The sequence below is a fragment of the Schistocerca gregaria genome, chromosome 5 (assembly GCF_023897955.1).
Source record: "Schistocerca gregaria isolate iqSchGreg1 chromosome 5, iqSchGreg1.2, whole genome shotgun sequence".
Lineage (NCBI taxonomy): Eukaryota > Metazoa > Arthropoda > Insecta > Orthoptera > Acrididae > Schistocerca > Schistocerca gregaria.
Window position 1 is genome coordinate 356303268 of NC_064924.1, and position 15120 is coordinate 356318387.

A 15120-nucleotide genomic window follows, 5' to 3' on the forward strand; every position below is an offset into this window, starting at 1 on the left:
TGCACACGCGGAAAACCTATAACTACGTGTCTGAAACACAGTGGGACTACTTCTAAGAGGCAAATAATGCAGCAAAAACAGTTTTAGATGGTGTTGAGCCACAGCCAAGCGGTACTTTTTAAATGAATAAATCGCACTTTAACTGTGTATTACTATATTTATCTTCTGTGCTATTCAGATTTCGACTTCTATGCCATTATCAAGTACAGTGCTAGACGTTGTTAGACTATTGTTAAGTCACATCTGTTAAGGCAGCTATAGCAGCTTTCTTTGTCATCATAAAAGCCGATATCTGGGTAGTACAGAAGATCAATGTAGTAGTACATAGGCAAATTATGGTTTATTATTTTAAAAAGTATTGTAGCACAGTTTTTGGACGGGAGTTAATTTTTCGCATGATGAATAAATTTGCTCCAGTTGACTGATCCTTTATTTGAATAAAACTGTACGCACGACCCGCCTTTAAGGATATAAATGTCATCTTGACGCGATACAAAGACCAAGTAAAACTAAGAGGAATTATTGATAAATTTAATTAACTTCAAAAGGAGCCATCCGACGTGATCATCAGGTTGTACTGGATTGCGTACGAGAAAGTCGTACCGGTCTTGTAAAAAGTTTAGCAATTTTACATTGTAGCACGAGAGGTCCCATACAAGTGAGGCATGAAAAGGATCTCTAACTACTACCACACCAGGCGGAAGGGGACTAACTGAAGAAGACATGAATGAGAAATGCCTATTGGTTACCCTCAGGAAGAGGTTACTATATACGTGCCCAGCGTACTTCAAGACCGAAAACAAAGTGCCGCAACAATGGTAATGAGAGTGCTGCCTACCCACATCATAGAGCGGCCGCCACTTGAACTAACACCGACTGCGGAAGAGAACATCGAGGTAAACTGAGACTTGGTACTTAGGCTCAAATGGCTCTGAGCACTATGAGACTTAACATCTGAGATTATCAGTCCCCTAGAACTTAGAACTACTCAAACCTAACTAAGCTAAGGACATCACACACATCCATGCCCGATGCAGGATTCGAACCTCCGACCGTAGCGGTCGCGCTGTTCCAGACTGAAGCGCCTAGAACCGCTCGGCCACACCGGTCGACGTGGTACTTAGGGAAAGACAGGATTCAGTGTGGACGGGACCACACTCAGTTGCCTTTGGTTGCTCAGTTTTTTTTTAATTTCTTAAGCAACTTGAACTCACGGCTGAAGGCATTATTGACCACAAATTGAACTTATTTTTCGACTGAAGGCCCTAATAGTACTAACTCAAAATCAATTTGGCAGCTGATGGGCTAGACAGAAAATTCTTAAGAACGAATTAAATTTCTCCAAGAAATACTAAAATATTATAAAAAAGGGATCTTTCACATCACATTTTTTTAAAGAAAAATTGCATTCAATGCTGAAAGCCTTATTGACAATCATAACAATCTGACCAAATCAAGTGAGAAGTAGGCCTCGGACAGTGCTCCAAAGATCAACCTGGGAAAGTGGCTCAACTTCGTAAACGATGAGACAGGCAGCCAAAAGTTGTATTCACTTAACCAGATGGCAACTCAAACAAATGGGTTCAAATGGCTCTGAGCACTATGGGACTTAACATCTGAGGTCATCAGTCACCTAGAACTTAGAACTGCTTAAACCTAACTAACCTAAGGACGACACACACATCCATGCCCGAGGCAGGATTCGAACCTGCGCCCGCAGCAGACCCGCGGTTCCGGACTGAAGCGCCTAAACCGCTCGGCTACCACGGCCGGCGGCAACTCAAACTAGTAACAGCTTAAACACAGGCCAACACTCTTACAACATCTACCTATCGTCTGATAACACAATGATGCAATAACCCAGGCAACGCGCAACTGGCATCTACACATGATGGAATAAGTAAGCATCCGAAACAGGATTTATAAGAGCCATTGTAAATTTCTTAATCATTTCCACACTGAGAATGACAAAATTATTAAAAAAGGTCTTAAATCTTATACATATAGTTTTGAATACGATAAACAGTGAGAGAATCAACTATCACAATTGAAACAATGAAAACTTGAATTACATTAAATAACAAAACAAACACTTCTGGTTGTTTCTCGGGCTATGATATACTACTGGCCATTGAAATTGATACACCAAGAAGAAATGCTGATTATAAACGGGTATTTGTGGGATAAATATGCTATACTAGAACAGACATGTGATTATATTTTCATGCAATTTGCGTGCATAGATCCTGAGAAATCAGTACGCAGACCAACAATCACTGGCCGTAATAACGGCCTTGATACGCCAGGGCATTGAGCCAAACAAAGCTTGGATGGTATGTACAGGTACAGCTGCCCACGCAGCTTCAACACGATACCACACTTCATCAAGAGTAGTGACTGGCATATTGTGACGAGCCAGTTGCTCGGCCACCATTGACCAGACGTTTTCAATTGGTGGGAGATGTGGAGAATGTGCTGGTCATGGCAGCAGTCGAACATTTTCTGTATCCAGAAAGGCCCGTACAGAACCTGCAACTTGCGGTCGTGCATTCTCCTGCTGAAATGCAGGGTTTCGCAGGGATCGAATGAAGGGTAGGGCTATGGGTCGTAACACATCTGAAATGTAACGTCCACTGTTCAAAGTGCCCTCAATGCGAACAAGAGGAGACTGAGACGTGTAACCAATGGCACCCCATACCACCACAGCCGGGTGATACGCTAGTATGGCGATGACGAATACACGCTTCCAATGTGCGTTCACCGCGATGTCGCCAAACATGGATGCGACCATCATGATGCTGTAAACAGAACCTGGATTCATCCGAAAAAATTACGTTTTGCCATTCCTTCGCCCAGGTTCGTCGTTGAGTACACCATCGCAGGTGCTCCTGTCTGTGATGCAGCGTCAAGGGTAAACTCAGCCATGGTCTCCAAGCTGATAGTCCGTGATGCTGCAAATGTCGTCGAACTGTTCGTGCAGATGGTTGTTGTCTAGCAAACGGTCCCATCTGCTGACTCAGGGATCGCGACGTGGTTGCACGATCTGGTACAGACATGCGGATAAGATGCCTGTCATCTCGACTGCTAGTGATACGAGGCCGTTGGGATCCAGCACGGCATTTCGTATTACCCTCCTGAACCCACCGATTCCATATTCAGCTAACAGTCATTGTATCTCGACCAACGCGAGCAGCAATGTCGCGATACGATAAACCGCAATCGCGATAGGCTACAATCCGACCTTTCTGGAAGTCGGAAACGTGATGGTACGCATTTCTCCTCCTTACACGAGGCATCACAACATCTTTTCACCAGGCAAAGCAGGTCAACTGCTGTGTAGGTGTCGCCAAAGACGGAAAACTTGTGTGAATGCTCTGAAAAACTAATCATTTGCATATCACAGCATCTTCTTTCTGTCGGTTATTCACGTCTGTAGCGCGTCATCTTCGTCATGTAGCAATTTTAATCGACAATAGTGTACAAGGGGACCCGGTTTAACGTAGCCCTGACATCTCTCAGTCGCATCTTTCAGTCTGTCACACACTGTATAAAATTCAAACATTCGCCACAAGGTGGCAACAACGAAAATTAATATAGGGCCATTTCAGGATTCACGTTCGATTCATGAATCTTAAATAATATGTGCGGTAATCGGAAACATGAGTGTGTACACGAGAACAAACAATATCACATATTAACTTCTCGTAAACTTTTACACCGGGGTCGTTCAAAGGACGCACACAATTTAAAGAGAGACTATTTTTTTAAAAGAATACAGATATCCGGTTTCTGTAAAACATTTAAAATAAAATTTGAAATCTGTTTGCATTTTACAAGTAGGCTAAGTATAACTCGGACATGTACTGTTAACTCGGAATGTTAATTCATATTGGGGACTGAGAGTAACATAGCGGTTGCTAAGAGGAGGTAGATGGAGTTACACGCGAAATCACAAATTAAATCTCTACAACAGAGCCTCGCTCAAAGAACAAGAGTTTCTGCAGATCACAAACAGTAATTTGGTCATACGTAACAAAAGGTATTCAGCACTTTTCATTATACTCTGGTCTTCGGCTGTAAAGAAAATGGTGGCAGCTCAGTTTCCACTAACCAAAGCAGCATAAATAAGAAACGCGCTGACTCTTAAGGTACAAAACTGTGACCACAAAGGCAGAAGGAAACCGTAAGCCTTCATTTCAAATGGTTCAAATGGCTGTGAGCACTATGAGACTTAACTTCTGAGGTTATTAGTCGCCTAGAACTTATAACTAATTAAACCTAACTAACCTAAGGACATCACACACATACATTCCCGAGGCAGGATTCGAACCTGCGACGTAGAGGTCGCCCAGTTCTAGACTGGAACCGCACGGCCACTCCGGCCGGCAAGCCTTCAGTTATGGTAGGCCCACGTCCCACTCCGGTCACAACTGGATGAATCGGTTCTCGATCCATGGTGAACAGTTACAATGCGAAACGGCAAGAAAACATTCCAAGCTGGAGAGGATTTCCGGTTAAATCCCATCGGCAAGCAGTTACGCTACTTCTGGCTGGACACAGGTGAGCCTGTCACTATGACAATAAAAGCAGTTTAATAAGGGGCAGGTATCGATACCAATGCAAGCACGCCTCACATGCTTTTGTATCTCTTGCCTATAACAGAGGTAACAAAACTAATCATTACATTAACAAAAGAAGAATTTTCAGATCGTTGTTTTATCCAAAATAATGTAATTAAATAAACATGAGGCCAAACTGGCTATTATATAATTGGAATAACCCTTGTACCATTTATCATAAGAATATTTACAAGGTAAACCCAAAGTAATAGTAGTATAACCATTCAAAAGTTGGATGATACTAAGACGTCCTTATTTTAATTATAACCATCTCAGTTCTGTTATCATATCCGTGATGCTCTCCCCGCTAATATGCAAGAAAAAAAAACGAGGTGTGGCAGAACGTACAAACCATTACCACACAATAATTAAATATGCCAAAAATGCTTCATTCTACTTAGCGACAAGAATAAACACAGCTAAACAATTCCATGCTTTAAGGAGCCGTCTCTGTAGATACACTGTTGTTGTTGTGGTCTAAGGTCCTGAAACTGGTTTGATGCAGCTCTCCATGCTACTCTATCCTGTGCAAGCTTCTTCATCTCCCAGTACTTACTGCAACCTACATCCTTCTGAATGTGCTTAGTGTATTCATCTCTTGGTCTTCCTCTACGATTTTTACCCTCCACGCTGCCCTCCAATACTAATTGGTGATCTCTTGGTGTCTCAGAACATGTCCAACCAACTGATCCTTTCTTCTTGTCAAGTTGTACCACAAACTCTTCTTCTCCCCAATCCTATTCAATACTTCCTCATTAGTTATGTGATCTACCCATCTAGTCTTCAGCGTTCTTCTGTAGCACCACATCTCGAAAGCTTCTGTTCTCTTCTTGTCTAAACTATTTATCGTCCATGTTTCACTTCCATACATGGCTACACTCCATACACTTAAATCTATATTCGATGTTTACAAATTTCTCTTCTTCACAAACGCTTTTCTTGCCATTGCCAGTCTACATTTTATATCCTCGCTACTTCGACCATCATCAGTTCTTTTGCTCCCCAAATAGCAAAACTCATTTACTACTTTAAGTGTCTTATTTCCTAATCTAATTACATTATCCTCGTTTTGCTTTTGTTGATGTTCATCTTATATCCTCCCTTCAAGACACTGTCCATTCCGTTCAACTGCCTTCCAAGACCTTTGCTTTCTCTGACAGTATTACAATGTCATCGGCGAACCTCAAAGATTTTATTTCTTCTCCATGGGTTTCAATACCTACTCCGAATTTTTCTTTTGTTTCCTTTACTGCTTGCTCAATATACAGATTGAATAACATCGGGGAGAGGCTACTACCCTGTCTCACTCCCTTCCCAACCACTGCTTCCCTTTCATGTCCCTCAAGTCTTATAACTGCCATTTGGTTTCTGTACGAATTGTAAATAGTCTTTCGCTCCCTGTATTGTAGCCCTGGCACCTTCATATTTTGAAAGAGCTTATTCCAGTCAACATTGTCAAAAGCTTTCTCCAAGGCTACAAATGCTAGAAACGTAGGTTTGCCTTTTCTGAATCTAGCTTCTAAGATAAGTCGTAGGGTCAGTATTGCCTCACGTGTTCTCATATTTCTACGCAATCCAAAATGATCTTCCCCGAGGTCAGCTTCTACCAGTTTTTCCATTCTTTTGTACAGAATTCGCGTTAGTATTTAGCAGCCGTGACATATTAAACTGAAAGTTCGGTCATTTTCACATCTGTCAACACCTGCTTTCTTTGGGATTGGAATTATTATATTCTTCTTGAAGTCTGAGGTTATTTCACCTGTCTCATACATCTTGCTCACCAGATGGTTGAGGTTTGTCAGGACTGGCTCTCCCAAGGCTGTCAGTAGTTCTAATGGAATGTTGTGTTCTCCTGGGGCCTTGTTTCGATTTAGATCTTTCAGTGCTCTATCAAATTCTTCACGCAGTATCTTATCTCCTATTTCATCTTCTTCTACATCCTCTTCCATTTCCAAAATATTGTCCTCAAGAACATCGCCCTTGTATAGTACCTCTATATACTTCTTCCGCCTTTCTGCTTTCCCTTCTTTGCTTAGAACTGGGTTTCCATCTGAGCCCTTGATATTAATACAAGTGGTTCTCTTTTCTCCAAAGGCCTCTTTAATTTTCCTGTAGGTAGTATCTATCTTACCCCTAGTGAGATAAGCCTCTACATCCTTACATTTGCCCTCTAGCCATGCCTGCTTAGCCATTTTGTACTTCCTGTCAATCTAATTTTTGAGACGTTTGTATTCCTTTTTGCCTGCTTCATTTACTGCATTTTTATATTTTCTCCTTTCATCAATTAAATTTAATATTTCTTGTCACCCAAGTATTTCTACTAGCCCTCGTCTTTTTACCTACTTAATACACTGCTGCCTTCACCACTTCATCCCTCAAAGCTATCCATTCTTCTTATACTGTATTTCTTTCCCCCATTCTTGTCAATTGTTCCTTTATGCTCTTCTTGAAACTCTCTACAACCTCTGGTTCTTTCAGTTTATCCGGGTCTCATCTCCTCAAATTCCTACCTTTTAGCAGTTTTTTCTGTTTTAATCTTCAGTTCATAACCAATAAATTGTGGTCAGAGTCCACATCTGCCTCTGGAAATGTCTTGCAATTTAAAACCTGGTTCCTAAATCTCTGTCTTACCATTATATAATCTATCTGATATCTTTTAGTATCTCCAGGCTTTTTCCATGTAAACAACCTTCTTCCATGATTCTTGAACCAAGTGTTAGCTACGATTAAGTTATGCTCTGTGCAAAATTCTACCAGGTGGCTTCCTCTTTCATTTCTTATCCCCAATCCATATTCACCTACTATGTTTCCTTCTCTCCCATTTCCTACTCTCGAATTCCCCATGACTATTAAACTTCCGTCTCCCTTCACTACCTGAATAATTTCTTTTATCTCATCATACATTTCATTAATTTGTTCGGCATCTTCAGAGCTAGTTGGTATATAAAATTATACAATTGTTATAGGCGTGGGCTTCGTGTCTATCTTGGCCACAATAATCCGTTCACTATGTTGTTTGTAGTAGCTTACCCGAACTCCTATTGCTTTATTCATTATTAAACCTACTCCTGCAATACCCCTATACACTATGTGATCAAAAGTACTGGACAACCTGGCTGAAAATGACTTACAAGTTCGTGGTGTCCTCCATCCGTAATGCTGGAATTCAAAATGATGTTGGCCTAACCTTAGCCTTGATGACAGCTTCCAATCTCGTGGACACACGTTCAATCAGGTAATGGAAAGTTTCTTGGGGACCGACAGGCCATTCTTCATGGAGTGATGCACTGACGAGAGGTATCGATGTCAGTCGGTGAGGCCGGGCACGTAGTCGGCGTTCCAAAGCATCCCAGAGGTGTTGTATAGGGTTCAGATCACGACTCTGTTCAGACCAAGCCATTACCGGTATGTTATTGTCGTGTAACAACTCCGCCACAGGCCGTGAATTATGAACAGGTGCTCGATCGTGTTGAAAAATGCAATCGCCATCCCCGGATTGCTCTTCAACAGTGGGAAGCCAGACGCTACTTAAAACACCAATGTAGGTTTGTCCTGTGATAGTGCCAAGCAAACAAGAAGGGGTACAAGGCCCCTCCATGAAAAGCACAACCATACCATAACACCATCGCCTCCGAATTTTACTGTTGGCATTACACACGCTGGTAGATGACGTCCACAGGGCATTCGTATTACCCACCTTGCCATCACATCGCCACATTATGTACCGTGATTCGTCACTCCACACAACGTTTTTACTCTGTTCAGTCGCCCAGTGTTTGTGCTACTTACACCAAGCAAGGCGTTTAACATTTACCGGTGTGATGTGTGGCTTATGAGCAGCCGCTCGTCCACGAAATCCAAGTTTTCCCACCTCCAGCCTCTCATAGAACTTGCGGTGGATCCTGATGCATATTGGAATTCCTGTGTGGTGGTCTTGATAGATGTCTGCCTATTACACATTACGACACTCTCCAACTCTCTGTCAGTCAAAGAGGAGGTTGGCCTCTTTGCTTTTGTGCGTTACGTATCCCTTCACGTTTCCATTTCACTATCACATCGGACACAGTGAACCTATGAATGTTTAGGAGTACGGAAATCTCGCGTGCAGAAGTATGACACAAGTGTCACCCAATCACCTGACCACGTTCGAAGTCCGTGAGTTCGGCGATGCGGTGCCTTTTTCTCTCTCACGATATCTAATGTTTCCTGAGGTCGCTGATGTGGAGCACCTGGAAGTAGTTGGTAGCACAATGCACCAAATATTAAAAACGTTTTTTTGTGAATGTCCGGATACTTTTGATCGCACAGTGTACCTTAGTTACGTAACTTAAACTTAGTCGCGTTTTGCGAATATGTAAGACGTCGACTGGCCGTCAAGTGCAGTGATCTGATTTCAAATGTGTTTATTATTTTGCGCTGTTTATCGAGTTCCTGATACCAATAGTTTCATATGTGTGTTTCTGCATCTATTTGCAAACAATATTTCGAACCTCGTTGTACCTCATCATCACTTATTCCTTCGCATTAGTTTTTATATTTTCCACGAAAGAAAATTTTAGTGTACACAATTGTAACAAACGGAAAATCCCCCTCCATATGAAACTAGTTTAAAAGAAATAACAATCTGAAATCTAATTTTATAGTCCTAAGTTTTACAGACATCAAAGGAAACAAGTTGAAGAAATTGCTCTCGACTTCTAATAAGATAATGAATAATAAACTTTAAGTAAAGAAGAAGTGGATAATACATATCTCAACACTCTACTACTCTGGTAAAATATGTAAGAAATACCGCTCTCCTTAATGTTTCGTTTAACAGTAGATATTGTGAATTGAAAGTATAATGAAAAAATATCGAAGGAATATTTTGCCGCGGTGAGCAATGACGTCATGCGATCCTATGCCAAAGAGTCAAAGCGGTGCAGACGTTGTGTCAAATGGACAGAAGTAAATTTCTTATCGTAGCGGGTGGTATGTGGGTCTACAAAATCAATAAAAGAGACTTATGTGTCCGGGTGACACTACCATCGTCAATTAAACCTCCGAGCTTGAGCGCGGACACGGTAACGCTGATTGAACATGAGCAAAAAGCGGATTGGACCAGTGCTAAATCACCTCTGCTGGGAAACGAGCTTGTAGCCCCGTGGAAAATATCTTGTGGGCGCAGTTAAACCGCTCGATGAAGAAAGAAAGACCGGTCGACGACCTGCGAGAAAGACTTAAGCCCTCTCTTTTGGACAATATCAGCATTACCCATACACGTATGACGATACCGTTGGAAACCAACCAGAGATCACTCTTATGTCAAAAAATAAGTAGTTGTACCACGAACTTTAACAGTATACTCTAGTCGGTGATCAGATGTTTCATTTTTTAGTAAACAAAACCTTCCATTGTTCCATATAATTATTACCCATAAAATGAATTTAGGACTTATAACGCCAATCGAGTTTTCTCCTATTGATTACACTTCTTTCAGTGGGGTTATAAGCCTTTACCATTAAACACTTTAGCTCTATCAAGTTACAGAATGTGTTGTGAAGTGAGCGAGCTCCATTTCAGTAAGACGCGGAATGGCACGAGGCTGCCGATTCTCACACCACAGCCGCATACATGACTACCCCTTCCAGCCTGGCTTCGCGGTGACGCATCCATCATTATGGGCGCGGCAGTAATGTGAATGTCAGCTTTCAGAAATTTGTATTCTGCTCCATAGGAGCGTAATCATTCGGGGCCGTTGTTAAATGATTCTATGTAACCATTAGTATCGCATCATTCTTGTAGAAACTTTCGAATAAGCTGAAAGGTTTTTCTTGTAGCTATAAATTTGACTCATTTGTGCAGTATGTCCTTAACCGGAACTATAATAAAACCATTCTGCAAAATGTTGCTGTCTGCTGTAGCCGGACAGTAACAGGTCATTAAATGAAATTATCATAATAAACACAAAACATGTACTAAGATCTAGGCGAGATCAAAATATCTCTGTCATACGACGTGAGCAAGCGCAATGTTCATTACCGTATATGAACGTTAAATAACTGATTGTTACGTTTGGCCACAAACACGGTAGATAGATTCTGATAATGAGAACAAGAAATTATTGATGGAGCAGGTTTTATTTGTTATTTGTCGGTCACCTAAGCGTGGGAATATTTTAGGGTAATGAAGGTATTCCTAATGCTTAGTTAATATCGAGTACAAAAAACTTTTATTTTCTCTACTAAATGGACATAATATACATAATAATTGACAGTGAAGTTCTCTAACGTATCAATTGAAATCACAAAAAGTAAAGCTAACGCTGTTGGGAGTGTGGTAAATTATGTAGAAGACTGCTTGGAGAAAAAGCAACAATATATTCTCATCTGGACAGCTCGTCAACGAGGCAAAAGTACCCAAAAACGTGTAATCGATTAGTCAACACAAATTTTATGGGACCGCAAGTGAGTGTTGAGCTACTCAGAATATGGATCATTCTACCATAATTACGACACTTATATTTCTTGAAAATTAGCTGGCATGCAACAATGAAAACCCTATCGCGGCAAGAACATGAAAGCCCCAGAATCTTCGTACACAACCCTCACCTGCCAGACATTCTAAATACGCCACAGAGAGGAGGGGACTCAATGCTGTTGCTAGTTTTTGATCAGCAAGAATATCATTTATTCGCGTAACATCCGGATAACGCAGGGAAACATCCCCCTCTAGATTTGTGAAACGAATAGCAACAAACGAGAGATTGGTACTAGAATGGAATAGAATTCTACCAATTGGTCAGATTTTTCGCAGCAAGCACGGTGATGAGGGCGACTCATTCTCCTGGAAACACGAAAACTTTGGAGAAAAAGCTATGGACTTTCTCAAGCCATTTGGGCAGCCGCACACCAGCCCGTCCTTTGGTGTCTATACAGGAAAGAGAACTATCTTGCACAATCACTCTCTTGGGACTGCAGCGGCAGCCCAGTGCTCCTTGCTTCCAGCAACGTCAGGTGCCTGCTCTCTCCCACAGAAGGGCAGACTTGGCCCCAGCTCGACTTCTGCGAACTCGCTCGAAGGGGTGCTCCCCCTTTCCCCTAGCACCACCACCCCCCACCCCTACGAGCCACCGATCGAGCCGCCGTGCTACTGAAACTCGCTGGCCGCCTTCTGGCAACAAACCGTAACTTGAGACGACACCAGCAGCTCACTTTCCCAGCGAGAATTGCGAAAAACTTTCCTTCCAAGCTAACATGACTAGTACCTTCACTAAAATAGCCATGAAACAGCGGCGGGAAATGTAACATTATTGCATACTAATAAGCCACAGTTATCTTACAAACGTTTCTCCAAAACATAGGAGCGGGTCATCCTCCAAGAATGACGTGGTACCAGTACCGAACAACTTTTAACATAGTATCTTACTACTGTAGTTATATGAAGCTAACAGCGTGTGACGGCCGAAGTGGCCGAGCGGTTCTAGGAGCTACAGTCTGGAACCGCGCGACCGCTGCGGTCTGCAGGTTTGTATCCTTCCTCGGGCATGGATGTGTGTGATGTACTTAGGTTAGTTAGGTTTAAGTAGTTCTAAGTTCTAGGGGACTGATGACCTCAGATGTTAAGTCCCATAGTGGTCAGAGCCACTTTTGAGCCTAACAGTGTGTTCATTTTGCAATAGTGATAGGAGGCAATCGACATCCAACAAAGATGTCGCGGCAAGGAAAGTATCATACTGGCGTAGCTACCTGATTAATTAAATGAATTAAATCTAATGAAATGAGTAAACCCTATTTCCAAACATACGTTCAGACATATGTTTCCGTTGTAGATCCAGAAAACATCCACAAAATTTGAGACACACTGGAGTTGGAAATGCTGCGGAAGACACCTTGCACAGTCAGCAGCACAGACAGTCAGCCTAAAACAAAAGACGGGCTACAGTAAAAGACAATTCATCAACGGTTTCCGTAACACAAAAAAGCACTTTACTAATTTTTTGGTTCTTTCTGTATACTTGTATTATTCGAATATTCCCCATCACCTCTGATAATGGATTCTGTAAGGGAGAGAGTCTGTGTGTTGAGGCCAACACACAAGATAGTCCTGGATCGAAACTACGCCAAGAAAATATGTTGGTGGTGCAACATAATAAAAACAGAAAAATCTCTTACTCAAAGAATGAACTTATTGTTTAAGGAATGTAGGACGAGCAAAGTTGTTTTCAGGATTTTTTAATAGCTACTAGCATCGGAAAGTTTCGCGAAACATTATAAAAACATCGCATTGCATCTTGTTATTTGTATATACCCTGAATCGGCAAAGAAACTGGTATTGGCATGCGTATTCCAATACAGAGATATATAAACAGGCAGAATACGGCGCTGCGGTCAGTAATGCTTATAAAAGAGAAGTGTCTGGCGCAGTTTTTCGATCTCTTACGCTGCTACAATGGCAGGTTATCGAGACTTAAATGACTTTGAACGTGGTTCTATAGACGGCGTACGTGCGATGGGACGCAGCATCTCCGAGGTAGCAACAACCGAAAAAGATCCTGAAAGATGTGGACCAAAACGACTGAAGAGAATCGTTCAACATGACGGAAGTGCAACGCTTCAGCAAATTGCTGCAGATTTCAAGGCTGGTCCATCAACAAGTTTCAGTGTGCGAACCATTCAACGAAACATCATCGATACGGGCTTTCAGACCCACTCGTGCACCCTTGGTGACTGCACGACACAAAGCTTAAAGCCTCGCATGGGTCCGTCAAAACCGACATTGAACTGTTGATGGCTGGCAACATGTTGCCTGCTCGGAAGAGTCTCGTTTCAAACTGCATCGAGTGGAAGGGCGTGTGAGGTTACGGAGACAACCTCATGAATCTATAGACCCTCCATGCCAGCAGGGGACTATTCAAGCTGGCGTAGGCTCTGTGATGGTGTGGGGCGTTGAAGCAAAGCAAGCGCTGTATCATGTATAAGATACAGAGGCGAGCGAGTGCACGGGACTTACCCTAGTTCACTGCTAGTAGCGTCACGTCATCGTAACGCGCCTGCATATAGTATTGCACCACATTTAACATAAAAGTAAAAATTAAGATTTGTGCGTAAAACTTTGTTAAAGTATAGTTCTATGTAATAATGTTTCAGGTAACAAATCTTAATGTTATAAAATTAGTAGTTTACGTAAAATTCACGTTTTGAAAGAAAAATAGGAGGCGCTAAATAATGACGCTAGGAAGCCAAAATTTGGTGAGAAGGTGCAGTAAGAAGTCATTAATGAGTGGTGCTGGTTTCCAAAACCATAAAACTAAAATTGACTCCAGAATCCGCATTTTTCGGAAAAATCAGAGGCGCGAAATAATAGAGCTACAATATTGAAAATTGGTAGGATGCTACAGTTCACCCTAATAATAATAATGGAAATACCACAATCAGTTACCTCTTCTAGTTTTTTAGTAATTTAGTAAAAACTACTTTTGTGAGTAAAATGTACATAAGCATTATAGATTAAGTACTTTAAATTTTAATGATAAAACAAATTCTTTAAGACCAATGATCAGATAGGACAATTAACAAAGCTACACCAAGTTTTAGTCTTGTAGCATAATTAACAGTTGATACAAGTCTTGATAAAGCTATGGTTCAGAGGTAACAATCTACCGTTAGTTCCATTGTAAAAATTCTAGAGAGTAAAGTTTTAATTTTAGCGGGCTGAGATTTTCTACGTGCTTCTGTACTGCTCAGATGTATGTATACAAAAATTGAGAAGTTTGTAAAGCTATTATTAAATGTGATATTTAAGATTATGTGCCTGAGATAGCGATCATTTGGAGGCTGCAGGCATCTGCATAGGAACGGAAAGAACAGATGCTCTCTTGGCGGTACGCGCCGGAGCTATATAAAAAGAGCGGCAGAGGCAGTAGTAAGCTCACTCCGCATTAGACCAACGCCTAGTCCACGCGAGCTTAACGTCCGATCGCGCCTCGCCTCGGGTGACGTCATAGCGGGCTGTGACATGCGCGTGCTTAGCAATGTAAACGGACATTGAAAATCGCGAGGACTGTACACCGTCCTGGATCGTTTAGACTTCGGTAACAAACTGTTATTGTGCCGTCCGTGTGAAGTATAATTCCGCGTGGCAAGTGGTGACTAACTCCACTTTTAAGGCGAGCATTAATCTTTTTTTTTTAACATTATTGTGAACTATTATTAGAGCACCGTTAGTTAGAGTAATGAACTATTCGGGAGGAACTTGCTGTAGAAGTCGCCTCTGAACTATTAAACGATTGGCTGAATTAACAATATTTAATGTCTTTAGCATTTTCAGAAGTTTCGAGTAATTTGTGTGAGCCTTTAAGATAATAAAATCTTGTTTGGAACTTTAAATTTTATTGAAGCAGCCCTAATCCCGTGAAGAACTATGGATATTTTTCGTTTAGCTGGGCTGTACAGGAATGTGGCCGTGCAGACTGGGAACTAAGGTCAGTAAGTTTCCCTTCGCTTTCTGACTGGCCACCAAA